This window comes from Micropterus salmoides, unplaced genomic scaffold, assembly GCF_014851395.1.
Source record: "Micropterus salmoides isolate LMB-PRFRI ecotype aquatic unplaced genomic scaffold, ASM1485139v1 Ms_hic_scaffold_20, whole genome shotgun sequence".
Taxonomy (NCBI): Eukaryota; Metazoa; Chordata; class Actinopteri; order Centrarchiformes; family Centrarchidae; genus Micropterus; species Micropterus salmoides.
In genome coordinates, this window is record NW_024041151.1 from 685,557 (window position 1) to 698,493 (window position 12,937).

Sequence of the window (12,937 nt, forward strand, 5' to 3'; positions counted from 1 at the left end):
CCTTCCTACAATCTCTCTCATCCTGTGTTCAGCGTTGTTAAATTCTCTGACGAATGAAGCTGCATGTTTGATGAGTTTGCTCTTTAATACAGACAGATGAGGAGGCAGGTCTCTGCTCCCACTTCTTGGACTTTCAGCCATTCTCAGTAAGAGTTCCTCTGCAGTCTGTTGAACAGCTGGATTCTAAATCAAACTTCAGTCTGAAGGTTTTCCTCTCTGCTGCTGCTCAGCTGACCAGAAAGGCTCTGTGGAGACAGAGAGAGACATGTGATACCCACACAGGTGTTTCCACCAAGCGGCTTCTGGTCTCCGGGCTGAAGCCAAACCGGGAGAGCAATAAACTGCAATTCATCGAGTGGCCACTTGAGGCTGGCTCCCAAAGGGAGTCAATCTCCATTGACCACCATGTTTAAAATGCCCTTTACAGCATTAATAAACATAAACACAAGCCTGGTACAAAAGATGGTTTTAGTGCATATCGCTAATTTTGCCCTTTATGACAACTGTGAAGGGGGTGAAGTTTTTTATAACTCACCTGTTTAAATTATATTAATTGTCTGTTGGCCTCACTCAGCTACAATACACAACAAGCAGCCCCAAGCTGTGCTACCGATGCTAAGTTAATGGGAGTGTGTTTTGACCACAGTTTTTAAAGAGTCAAAGAGAAGTCAACAAAAAGAGAGAAGACAAAATGTATTAGAGAAGTGTTAGACATCAGGGTGATAATACTTTGAAGAAAAGGCATCTGTGTGAAGTAAAGGCTCAGCTTTCAGTTAGCTGACGTAATGTTAACTGTAAACCTTACAAACGGGCAACGTTAGATTTGGCTTTGTACTGTAACGGCATCACTGTTCAGTTAGATACTAGTCAGATACGATTAGGATAAGTGGCTGCACCTGAACAGGAGGGACACAAAGGGTTGAAAGGCAGAGAGCCGGGGGGAGCAGCTGCAGCGTCCTGCCTGACTGCTAAGGAGAGCCATGCACCTCCAAGTAAAGCTACAGTTTAAAAACGATATACTATTCTGTTATTGGGTTCATCAGTGGGAATAAATGATTCGAAGTACATATTTAACAATGTTTAGAGTCATCAATAATTATTACACTTAGGAAAAGTAGCATTCCTTGAGATTCACTAACTGCGTTTATTACAGCACAGCACAGCAACGTGTCTGAAAAAGAGTTTAAGAGGTCAATGCATAATTTGGCAGAACAGATGTTGTACGGTACCTGCAGAGATTTACATCCATCTTTTTGTCAGCATATACAGTATGAGTGTCATCTCCCGCGAGGTGCAATCAATTTTTATTTATTTATATATTTATTTAACAGGGACAGTGCACATTACAGTAATCAACGCCATAGTTAGACTTGATGTCTAAATTACAATATCTAAAGATTGTAAATGTACTGGAGTTAGCTAAATAGCTCATTTTCATCCGTAGTCCCTGAGCAGGTTATAACCAATTAATGCCCAACATCATCAATACTTCAGTACATTGCTTCAACAAGTACTGCAAAAAAAAAAATTAAAAATTATACTGCATAACTACATTACAAAAGTGATAAATGTATAAAATACAAACAATTTAGTTATAATTATTATCGGTATAATGCCTAGACAAGTACTGCAAGAAATATGAAATACAAGATAATACATAAATACATGACAAAAGTGACAGAAGTACAGTATGTAAAAAGATTAAGATTATGTAACTTCTTGAAAATACATATATCTCTATATCTCTATCTATCTATCTATATATATATGTCATAAGTTTATATTTAAAAGTTAAAAAGTTGTTGCATTCTCTCAATTCAACAGGTGAACTATTCCTGTAACAGGTAGCTCTAACTCAGAATGCTGTCTGTCCAAACTTACTACATCTGTACTGTACAATACAGTCCCCTCTCTCTTTAGTGCGGTAGGGGCTAGCCCATGTAACACCTTAAAAACAAGGCAAGGATCTGCAAATTTTTAAAACTATCTAAACTGAATAGATTGTATTTGTTTAATTATATGACAGTGATGATAGCTATTGACCTTTCAAGATTTTTGTCTGTTTGTACAGTGACCCAATTTCAGAGTTGTAGTGTTTGTTTTGGACCAGCTTGTAAAGCAATATGTTGTATATGTAAAATAGAGAGGTTGGCTACCTCTGTTGTTAAATATGGTCTGATATGTCTAAAATTAGCCAAATTGAATTTAATCATGTTGGTGATTTTTTAACTGCTTTTTAACTGTCATCTTTGAATCTATTATGATTCCCAGGTATTTATAATTAGACACCAGTGTGATGTAGCAAAAACATCGGGTTGTGGGGACTTGCACACACATGCACACAGTTTTGTTTACATTCAAGTGTAAACATGAATTATTTAGCCAGTTAGAAACCTGTGCCATGGCTGCAGTTATTTTCTTTGCAGCTTGTTGTTTGTTTTTTGCATGCACATATAGTCTGTGTCGTCAGCATACATTTGTATGTTGACAGAGGGACAGGCTAAGGGTAGGTCATTAATATACAAGCTTAACAAAATTGGGCCCAGCATTGACTCTTGGGGAACACCAATATTACAATTTAGGTATGTAGACTGAGTATAACCAATACGTACACTTTGCTTCCTGTTTGTTAAGTATGAGTTCATCCATTTAATTGCATCTTTGGAAAAATTAAAAATGGATAGTTTGTGAGGAGTACCTCGTGGTTTACTGTGTCAAAAGCCTTCTTTTGATTCAAAAAACTGCTCCTATTTCACCACGTTCATCTAATTTTGATTTTATATTTTCAATAAAATAACAGTTGCTTTTTCGATAGAGTGATTGGAACAGAATCCAAATTGCATTGGATGCAAAGGAAAGTGATATGTGCTCAGATGAGTAGTCAGCTGCTTTGCCACAGTGGTTCCGTCACCTGCCTTAAAAATGGGTGTCATAACAGTCAGATTCCAGGTGCTTGGAAAAATTCCATTCTTATTTGATAAGTTGATCAAAGAGCAATTGGACAAAATAGATATCCTTGTTTGATGTAAGAAATGTGGTGCGGTGCTGCAGTGGTTAGCACGACCTTCTTGCCTCACAGCAAGAAGGTTGTGGGTTCGAACCTTGGCCTTTCTGTGTGGAGTTTGCATGCTCTCCCCGTGTCTGCGTGCGTTCTCTCCGGGTGCTCTGGCTTCCTCCCACCATCCAAAGACATGCAGGCTAGGATAATCGGTAATCTCCAACATTGTCCTTAGGTGTGAATGTGAGTGTGAGTGGTTGTTTGTATATGTGTGGCCTTGTGATGGACTGGCGACCTGTCCACGATGGATAGATGGATGGATGGATGATATCCAATCCATAAGCATCCTTTGCTTTTGAGTCTTTTAAGGAGGTTATAATGTTTTTAACCTCTGATTCAGTTATTTATGTTATTCTAAAAAAAATGGTTTGGCATCATTGATGGGGATACAAGCTGTAGTTCTAGGAGAGAAGCTCTCAGCCAACTCCTCAATTGAATTCATAAAAAAAATATTGAAAGTACCTTCTATCAAGTCATGATCATGTGTTTAAATTCCATTAACCATAACTTCAGGTTTCTTTATTCTCTGGTCTTTATTACGTCCAGTCAGTCTATTGAGATTTTTCCAGACGAGTTTTCCATTTCCCCTGGTTTCATTAAAGGAGAACTCCGGGCAATTTTTAATTTAATCTTGATAGTTATACCTTTGTGAGTACTGTCTATAGAAAAAAAAAACGAAAACGAAAGAAACACTAAGAAAAAAACTTATATTCCTTACTACCTTATTTCGAAGTGATGTAAAGATCACTACTATTACCTGGTTTAAGTGCTCTTTTCAGTGCCAGGTCTCATTCTTTCATTTGTTGTCAAAACGTTTCATTAAGCCATGGTAAAGTTTTTTTTGTCTAGGTTAGTGTTGCACCTTCCTTGTGAAGGAGGACATTACTTTTTTATAGTTGTTAAATTATCACACACAAAAACAAACAGTAGCTCATCCAACAACTTAAATATGAAAAATTTCATTGTTGTAATAAAGCAAACAAATTAGTAGTAGTAGTTATTCCATCCATACTCAATACAACAGGTACTATAACCCACAATCCGCAGAACATAAACAATTTCTTTTATAACTTTTATAACAATCTGTATTCCTCAAAGCACGAACCTAACCAATCAGAAATAGACAACTTCTTAGATAATCTGGACCTACCTACACTGACTAGAGAACAAGCCAACCTTCTAGACACACCACTTACTCCTGAAGAACTCTATACAGCCTTAAATAAAATGCCAAACAATAAATCACCTGGACCAGAAGGATTCCTGGACGAATTCTATAAACACTTCTGAGATATTCTATCACCACTATTTTTTAGAGTAACTACAGAAATCAAAGATACTTCGACGATACCCTAACACATGAATTAGCTCTGCAATTTGGCTTTCGAAAATATCATTCCACTGAATGCACAATGTCTTGTTGGCTGACGTATTGCGGTAAGCGTGTCGACTCATTTCCGTTTCCGGTGCTTGTGTGTTGGTACCGTGTTGTGCTGCTCTCGCTAAATAACAGTTACATTTGTTTGATTACAGCGGCCAACTGTTCGCTAAACACTTATTCTTTACAGTAATTTTGCCTAAGCACTCACAGTTCTTTCCATCTTTTAGTGACTGCTGTTCAATCTCATAGTTGTTCTAAAGTTTTGGTAGCTGACGCTACAGTACTTAGCTTAGCCGTTAGCGACTTTAGCTTAGCAGCTAGCGATGGCTTCTCCTTCTCCCTCTCTCTCTCCTACTTTCTCCTGCTCGGTGTGTCAGATGTTTAGTTACTCCTCTGCCTCCTTTAGCGGTAATGGTACATGTAATAAGTGTAGTTTATTTATAGACATGGAGGCGAGGCTCAGTGATTTAGAAGTCCGGCTCCGCACCTTGGTAGATCAGTCTTTAGCTACTGTAGCTAGCCAGTCCCCGGTAGTCGGTGCGGAACGGCCTGAGTTAGCCTCTGGTAGCCGTCCCCCGGCATCCCCTGTGCAGCCAGGAAAGGGGGGGGCTGGGTGACTGTCCGAAGGAGGAATAGTCGTAAGCATTCAAAGTCCACGGGGCATCATCAACCTGTTCACGTTTCTAACAGATTTTCCCCACTCAGCGACACACCCGCTGAGAAACCAACTCTGATCATTGGCAGCTCCATTTTGAGAAACGTGAATTTAGCGAAGCCAGCGGCCATAGTTAAGTGCATCCCTGGGGCCAGAGCGGGCGACATTGAGTCTTATTTGAAACTGCTGGCTAAGGATAAACGTAAATACAGTAAGATTGTTATTCACGTCGGCGGTAATGACTCCCGGTTACGCCAATCGGAGGTCACTAAGATTAATGTTGAGTCGGTGTGTACGTATGCAAAAACAATGTCGGACACCGTAGTTTTCTCTGGACCAAATCTGACCAGTGATGACATGTATAGCCGCATGTCGTCATTCCGCCGCTAGTTGTCGAGGTGGTGTCCAGCAAACGATGTGGGCTTTGTTGATCATTGGCAGACTTTCTGGGGAAGACCTGGTCTGATCCGGAGAGACGGCATCCATCCCACAGCTCTCATTTCTAGAAATCTGGTGGTTTATTAGTGGACCAAATCCATGACAACCCAGAGTTGAGACCAGGAGGCAGAGTCGCAGTCTAACACACTTCTCTGCTCCTCCATTTCAGGAGTTACTTAGTGAAAATCCTATAGTGACGGTGTCTGCCCCCCGACCATGAAATTATTTAAAAAGGTAAACAGAAGACGGCATAAAAACTCATAAAAATTAAAACCACAAGAGCAATAGTGAACTAATAGGAGATTAAATGTGGACTCTTAAACATCAGATCTCTCTCTTCTAAAGGTGTACTAGTAAATGAACTAATATCAGATTATGATATTGATTTATTTGGTCTTACTGAAACCTGGCTGGGTGATGGAGAATATGTTAGCCTAAATGAATCCACCCCTCCCAGTCATATTAATACTCACATTCCTCGAGGCACAGGCCGAGGAGGTGGAGTTGCAGCTATCTTCGACTCTAGCCTATTAATCAGCTCTAAACCTAAACTAAACTATAACTCATTTGAAAGTCTTGTTCTTAGTCTTTCGCACCCAAGTTGGAAATCACTGCAACCAATTCTTTTTGTTATAGTGTACCGAGCACCTGGCCCGTACTCTGAATTCTTATCTGAATTTGCAGAGTTTTTGTCAACTTTAGTCCTTAAAACGGACAAAGTTATTATTGTAGGAGATTTTAATATTCATGTGGACGTTGAGAATGACAGCTTCAGTACTGCGTTTATCTCTTGTTAGATTCCATCGGCTTCTCTCAGAGTGTTCATGAACCGACTCACTGTTTTAACCACACCCTCGACCTTGTTTTGGTGTATGGTATTGAAATTGAACATTTAGTGGTGTTCCCACAGAATCCCTCTTTATCCGACCACTGTTTGATAACTTTTGAGTTTGTATTGCTGAACTACTCGCCATTGGGCAAAAATGTCTATACAAGATGTCTGTCTGATAGAGCTGTAGCTAAATTTAAGGATGCGATTCCATCAGTATTAAATTCATTATCAAGTCACAAAGTAACGGAGGACTCCTATGCTAATTTCAGTCCCTCCCAAATCGATCATCTTGTTGATAGTGCTGCAGGCTCGCTGCGAATGACACTCGACTCTGTAGCCCCTCTAAAAAAGAAAATACTAAAACAAAGACGGTTAGCTCCATGGTATAATACTGAAACTCGCAAATTAAAGCAAATATCACGGAAACTTGAGAGGAATTGGCGTTCCACCAAAGTGGAAAATTCTCGTTTAATTTGGCAAGATAGTCTTAAAACTTATAGGAAGGCCCTCCGTAATGCCAGAGCAGCGTACTACTCGTCATTAATAGAGGAAAATAGGAACAACCCCAGGTTTCTTTTCAGCACTGTAGCCAGGCTGACAGAGAGTCACAGCTCTATTGAGCCAAGTATTCCCATAGCTCTCAGTAGTTACGATTTCATGAGCTTCTTTAATGATAAAATTCTAGCTATTAGAGACAAAATTCACCAAGACCTGCCCTCAATTGGCACCGACTTATCTCTTAACTCAGGAACCTTAGAAACAGCTGTAGAACCAGATACATGTTTAGACTGTTTTGCTTCCCTCAATCTTTACCAACTAACTTCAATAATTTCTTCATCTAAACCATCAACCTGCCTCTTAGACCCCATCCCGACTAGGCTGCTTAAAGATGTTTTACCCTTAGTCAGCACCTCTATACTAGATATGATCAATCTATCTTTATCAACAGGCTATGTACCACAGTACTTTAAAGTAGCTGTAATTAAACCTCTTCTGAAAAAGCCCAAACTTGATCCGGATGTTTTAGCCAACTATAGACCTATATCTAACCTTCCATTTCTCTCTAAGGTTCTGGAGAAAGCAGTTGCTAAACAGCTGTGTGACTTTCTACAGAGCAATAGTTTATTTGAGGATTTTCAGGATTTAGAGCTCATCATAGCACAGAGACAGCACTGGTGAAAATTACTAATGACCTCCTTATTGCATCAGACAAAGGACTTGTCTCTGTACTGGTTTTATTAGATCTTAGTGCTGCATTTGATACCATTGACCATCAGATCCTATTGCAGAGACTGGAAATTTCATTGGCATTAAAGGAACCGCTCTAAGCTGGTTTAAGTCCTATTTATCAGATCGATTTCAGTTTGTACATGTTAACGATGAGTCCTCCATGCACGCCAAAGTTACTCATGGAGTTCCTCAAGGATCTGTCCTTGGACCAATCCTCTTCACTTTATATATGCTTCCTTTAGGCAATATTATCAGGAAACATTCCATAAGCTTTCATTGTTATGCAGATGATACTCAGTTATATCTATCGATCAAGCCAGATGAAACTCATCAGTTAGCTAAACTTCAAATGTGCCTTCAGGATGTTAAAACCTGGATGACCTGTAATTTTCTCATGTTAAACTCAGATAAAACTGAAGTTATTGCTCTGGGGCCTAAGCACCTCCGTGACGCATTATCTAAAGATATAGTTTCCCTGGATGGCATCGCCTTGGCCTCCAGCACCACTGTGAGGAATCTTGGAGTTATCTTTGATCAGGACATGTCGTTTAAGTCTCACATTAAGCAAATTTCAAGGACCGCCTTTTTTCACCTACATAATATTGCGAAAATCAGGAACATCCTGTCTAAAAATGATGCAGAAAAACTAGTCCATGCATTTGTTACTTCTAGGCTGGATTACTGCAATTCCTTATTATCAGGCTGCTCGAAAAAGTCCATTAAGACTCTTCAGCTGATCCAGAATGCTGCAGCACGTGTTCTGACAGGAACCAGGAAAAGAGATCACATTTCTCCTGTTTTAGCTTCTTTGCATTGGCTTCCAGTAAAATCCAGAATAGAATTTAAAATCATTCTTCTTACCTACAAAGCTCTTAATGGTCAGGCACCATCTTATCTTAAAGAGCTCATAGTACCTTACTACCCCACCAGAGCACTGCGCTCCCAGAATGCAGGGTTACTTGTGGTTCCTAGAGTCTCCAAAAGTAGACTAGGAGCCAGAGCGTTCAGCTATCAAGCTCCTCTCCTGTGGAACCAGGTTCCAGTTTGGGTTCAGGAGGCAGACACCATCTCCACATTTAAGAGTAGGCTTAAGACTTTCCTCTTTGATAAAGCTTATAGTTAGGGCTGGCTCAGGTAGTCCTGAACCATCCCTTAGTTATGCTGCTATAGGCCTAGACTGCCGGGGGATTTCCCATGATGCACTGAGCTCCTCTCTCCTCTACTTTCTCTCCCTCTGTATGCAACCTTATCCCATTATTGCATGTTACTAACACAACTTCTCCCCTTTCTGGTAGTCTTGTGCTTTCTCGTCTCTCTCCTCTCTCCTCCTATCACTTCCTGCAGGTTTTCTGGCTCTGGAGCTGTGGAGTCTGGATCTGTGGTTGCGGGTCACCTGCTGCCCCCGTGTTCCTGCTCGACACCCTCTACTGCAACGACTATTGTTGCTAGTCTTATTGTTATTATTGTTATTATAATCATTAACATTACGATGGTTACCATTAACACTATTATAAATATCTGTACCATTTTTCATTTAGTCTATAGCAACATTACCTTCACTGTGTGTACCTCTGTGTGTATATTGTGTAGGCTGCCTCCCTCCCCTCTCTCTCTCCTTACATCTCTCTCTCTCTCTCTCTCTCTCTCTCTCTCTCTCTCACCCCAACCGGTCGAGGCAGATGGCCGCCCACCCTGAGCCATGGTTCTGCTCGAGGTTTCTGCCTCTTAAAAGGAAGTTTTTCCTTGCCTCTGTCGCCTAGTGCTTGCTCTTGGTGGGAACTGTTGGGCTTCTGTAAATATCATCACAGAGTTCGGTCTAGACCTGCTCTTTTATGAAAAGCGCTGTGAGATAACTGTTGTTGTGATTTGGCGCTATATAAATAAAATTGAATTGAATTTAATGAATACTGCCGTCATAACACTTTTATTGAAACCTAACAAAGATCCAACTCACCCCTCTAGCTACCGCCCTCTCTCGCTTATTAATACTGATCTAAAATTAAAATTATTACAAAATCCCTAGCAACAAGAATAGAGACAGTTAAGCAAAAACTAATGCACCCAGATCAGACAGGCTTCATCAAATACAGAAATGCTTCAGATAACCTCCGTAGACTATTTAACTTAATCGATATATCACAGCAAAGACAAGACAAAACCATAAACGTATCATTAGATGCCGAAAAAGCTTTTGACAAAGTAAACTGGACTTTTCTATTTAGCACCCTATGCAACTTTGGTTTTGGAGAGTTGTTCATCCATTGGATAAGAACACTGTACACGTCACCTAGAGCTTCAGTGATTACAAACCAGATCACCTCACCTAGCTTCACACTTCATCAGGGAACCAGACAAGGATGCCCACTCTCACAATCCCTATTTGCCATTTTCATTGAACCACTCGCAGCAGCAATACAACAAAACAATAAAATTGATGGAATCCAGGATGCCAGCTCACAACATAAAATTAGTCTTTATGCAGATGATTTATTATTGTATCTAAAAAATCCATCTGTGTCACTACAGGACACATTTAACATTATTAATAAAATAATAATATTAATAATAATAAACTGGAAGAAATAAACTATACTACCGCTATCTATAGATGCGTGGGATTCTGCAGCTCAAGACTCCTCCTTCCCTCTCTAAACTGGCAACATAAAATATTTAGGCATTAATATTTGAGATGTCAGACCTCTTCCACCTCAACTACACCCCTCTGTTACAAAAATAGAAGATGACTTTAAACGATGGACCAAACTTCCACTCACTCTCATTGGACGAATCGCATCGGTTAAAATGAAAACATTACCTCAGATTAATTACCTGTTCTCAGTGCTTCCCATCACCCCCACCGACAAATGGTTCAAAAGACTAGACTCACTAACTACTGGAAAAACAAAAAACCAAGAATCTCACTTTCAACATTACAAAACAGGAAATCACAAGGAGGCTTGGAAGCACTACATTTTCTTTACTACTTTCTGGCAAATCAATTACAATATTTATTCAAATGGACCCAAAAGCTTAGCAAGTTAAATAACACATGGCTAGAACTAGAACAAAATCAATGTACACCCACATCAATTGCAGACCTTGCCATCTTACCACCATCAATCAAAAAACTGAAGTACTGTACAAATATCACAATCTCATCAACTCTCACAGCCTGGTGGAAAACTAATTAAATTACCAGATCGCTGATAACACCTTGCGAATATACCCCAATTTGGCATAATCTGGATTTAAAACTGTATAACACCCCTGTGTATTTTCCATCATGGCAACGCAGCAGAATCACCTAGTTGAAAATAACTTATATTATTCAATGCACGTTGGGAGAGACAAATTCCTCAACTATCAACAATTAAAATCCTTCATTGAATCCAGAATTAACATTACCAATAACACATTACAACCGCCCAAATTAAGTGATGAGATATTAAAAATCACAGATACAAAAAATATTGTCTCCAAACTCTACAAGCTCATATTCTGTACAGATGCCTCCATAACACTTCCAATTTCAGAATGGGATAACGATTTAGTAGTCTCTCTCAACCCTGAGGTCTGGACACAAATCTGCAATACTATTTTCTCCATGACCACCAACACAAACTTGCAACTCATTGCATACAATACAAAAATATCAACAGAATACACCTCACTCAATACAAAATGTTTAAAATGGGACTGGTCGATACCGATATCTGTTCTCAATGCACCTTAGGTATAACAGACAATTATCTCCATGCCACTTGGACCTGCCAACCAGTTCACTCTTTTGGACAACAGTAACTAACAAACTTTCCCAGATCTTGGGGTGCAGAATCCCATTTTTCCCCATCATTATGCCTTCTGGGAGATATTACACAAAATTACCCTACCTTCTGGGAGATATTACACAAATTACCCTACCAAATAAATATAAAAACCCACTACTCGTTTCTCTAGCTGTTGCTAAGAAAGTAATCTTTCAAAACTGGAAATCCAAGAATTCTTGTCACATCACTCATTGGATTAATTTACTTACAGAATATATTTCACTAGAAAAAATAACAGCTCACAAAACAAGAAAAATATCAGCTTTTAGTGAAACCTGGGATACATTCGTAACTTTCTTTAACTCAAATCTACCCCAAGATTAAAGCCACGTGCATATCCACAGACCTCAGCTATAACATATATTTCCAAAAAACGATACAACACTTGATATCTAACTAGTAGGCTATATTCTCAGACACAAAATTTCCTCCAATCTACCATTCTGTTTTTCTGTCTTGGTTCATTATTTTCTCTTCCTTTTTCTCTCTCTTATTTTACACTCTATCACTCAATTACATAACTATTATCATACTATCATACCACCAATAGACTGACTAAATCCCTTTTCTGTATTTTTTTTCCTTTTTCCCTTTTTTTGTGTTGTTGTTGTTATTTATTATTACAGGGGTATATGTTATACATACAGGGGATGGCATCCATAACAATAGCAGCCAGAATGGATTAACAAGCAGGGGCAAGGACAAAACTAAAAAGAAAGAAAACTGACACCCTATTAAAATATTACATTATTATAAATTACATTTATATATATATATATATATATATATATATATATATATATATATAAGTATTTTGTATAGCTGCTCATAAAACAAGCTGTTAGATGATGGTGGTCGATACAGACAGACAACAGTAAAAGACATTTCTGGAGACAATGAAATATTCAATCTAATACAATCCATTCAATGAGACTGCACCTAATTGTCTCTTTAACATAGATTAATAATACCCCCTTACCTGTCTCTGACCCTCCTGAACACGTTCTCAGGAACATTAAAAATACCCAGAAGTATTGTTGTTGTTGGTATTGTTACATGTTGTGAAGTGTAATGTCAGTTTCTTGTTTGTATTATATGCACGTGATGCAGAGCTTAAACATACTGTGCCAAAAACATGGCTAAGATCTATGTAATCTAATGAGAGAATTTATTTAGCCATGTTTCCTAAATACAGAGAAAATCCAGATTAGAGTCAATAAATGTTGCAGCTGATTACTCTTTGAGACGATACTACGAATGTTAAATGTCCCCCTAATAATCCCTTAGGTTTGGAGCGTGGATCCCAGAGAATTTTAGAGTGATTGAGAATTTGGAAGAAGTTCATTCTGCGATGTTTCCTCACTGTTGGGTTTAAACCCTTTTGTCTTTGCCTGAAAACAGTCTGTTTAACGGGGCTCATAGTTCCCAGTGAAGGTGACACAGCCAGTTTGGGACTCACCGCTATCAGATATCCGCAGATACGAGTGTCCTCGTGCCACTGAAAGACGTTACACCT

At 39.1% G+C, this 12,937-nt stretch overlaps 1 long non-coding RNA gene across 1 annotated transcript; it reads right to left on the bottom strand.

Moving 5' to 3' along the window:
• Window positions 1-66: 66 nt before the first annotated feature.
• Window positions 67-12,925, bottom strand: LOC119914018. Its single transcript, XR_005446702.1, has 2 exons — window positions 12,881-12,925; window positions 67-245 (listed from the first exon to the last, which is right to left on the bottom strand). It is a non-coding gene; the product is annotated as an uncharacterized LOC119914018 (long non-coding RNA).
• Between the last annotated feature and the right edge of the window lie 12 nt (window positions 12,926-12,937).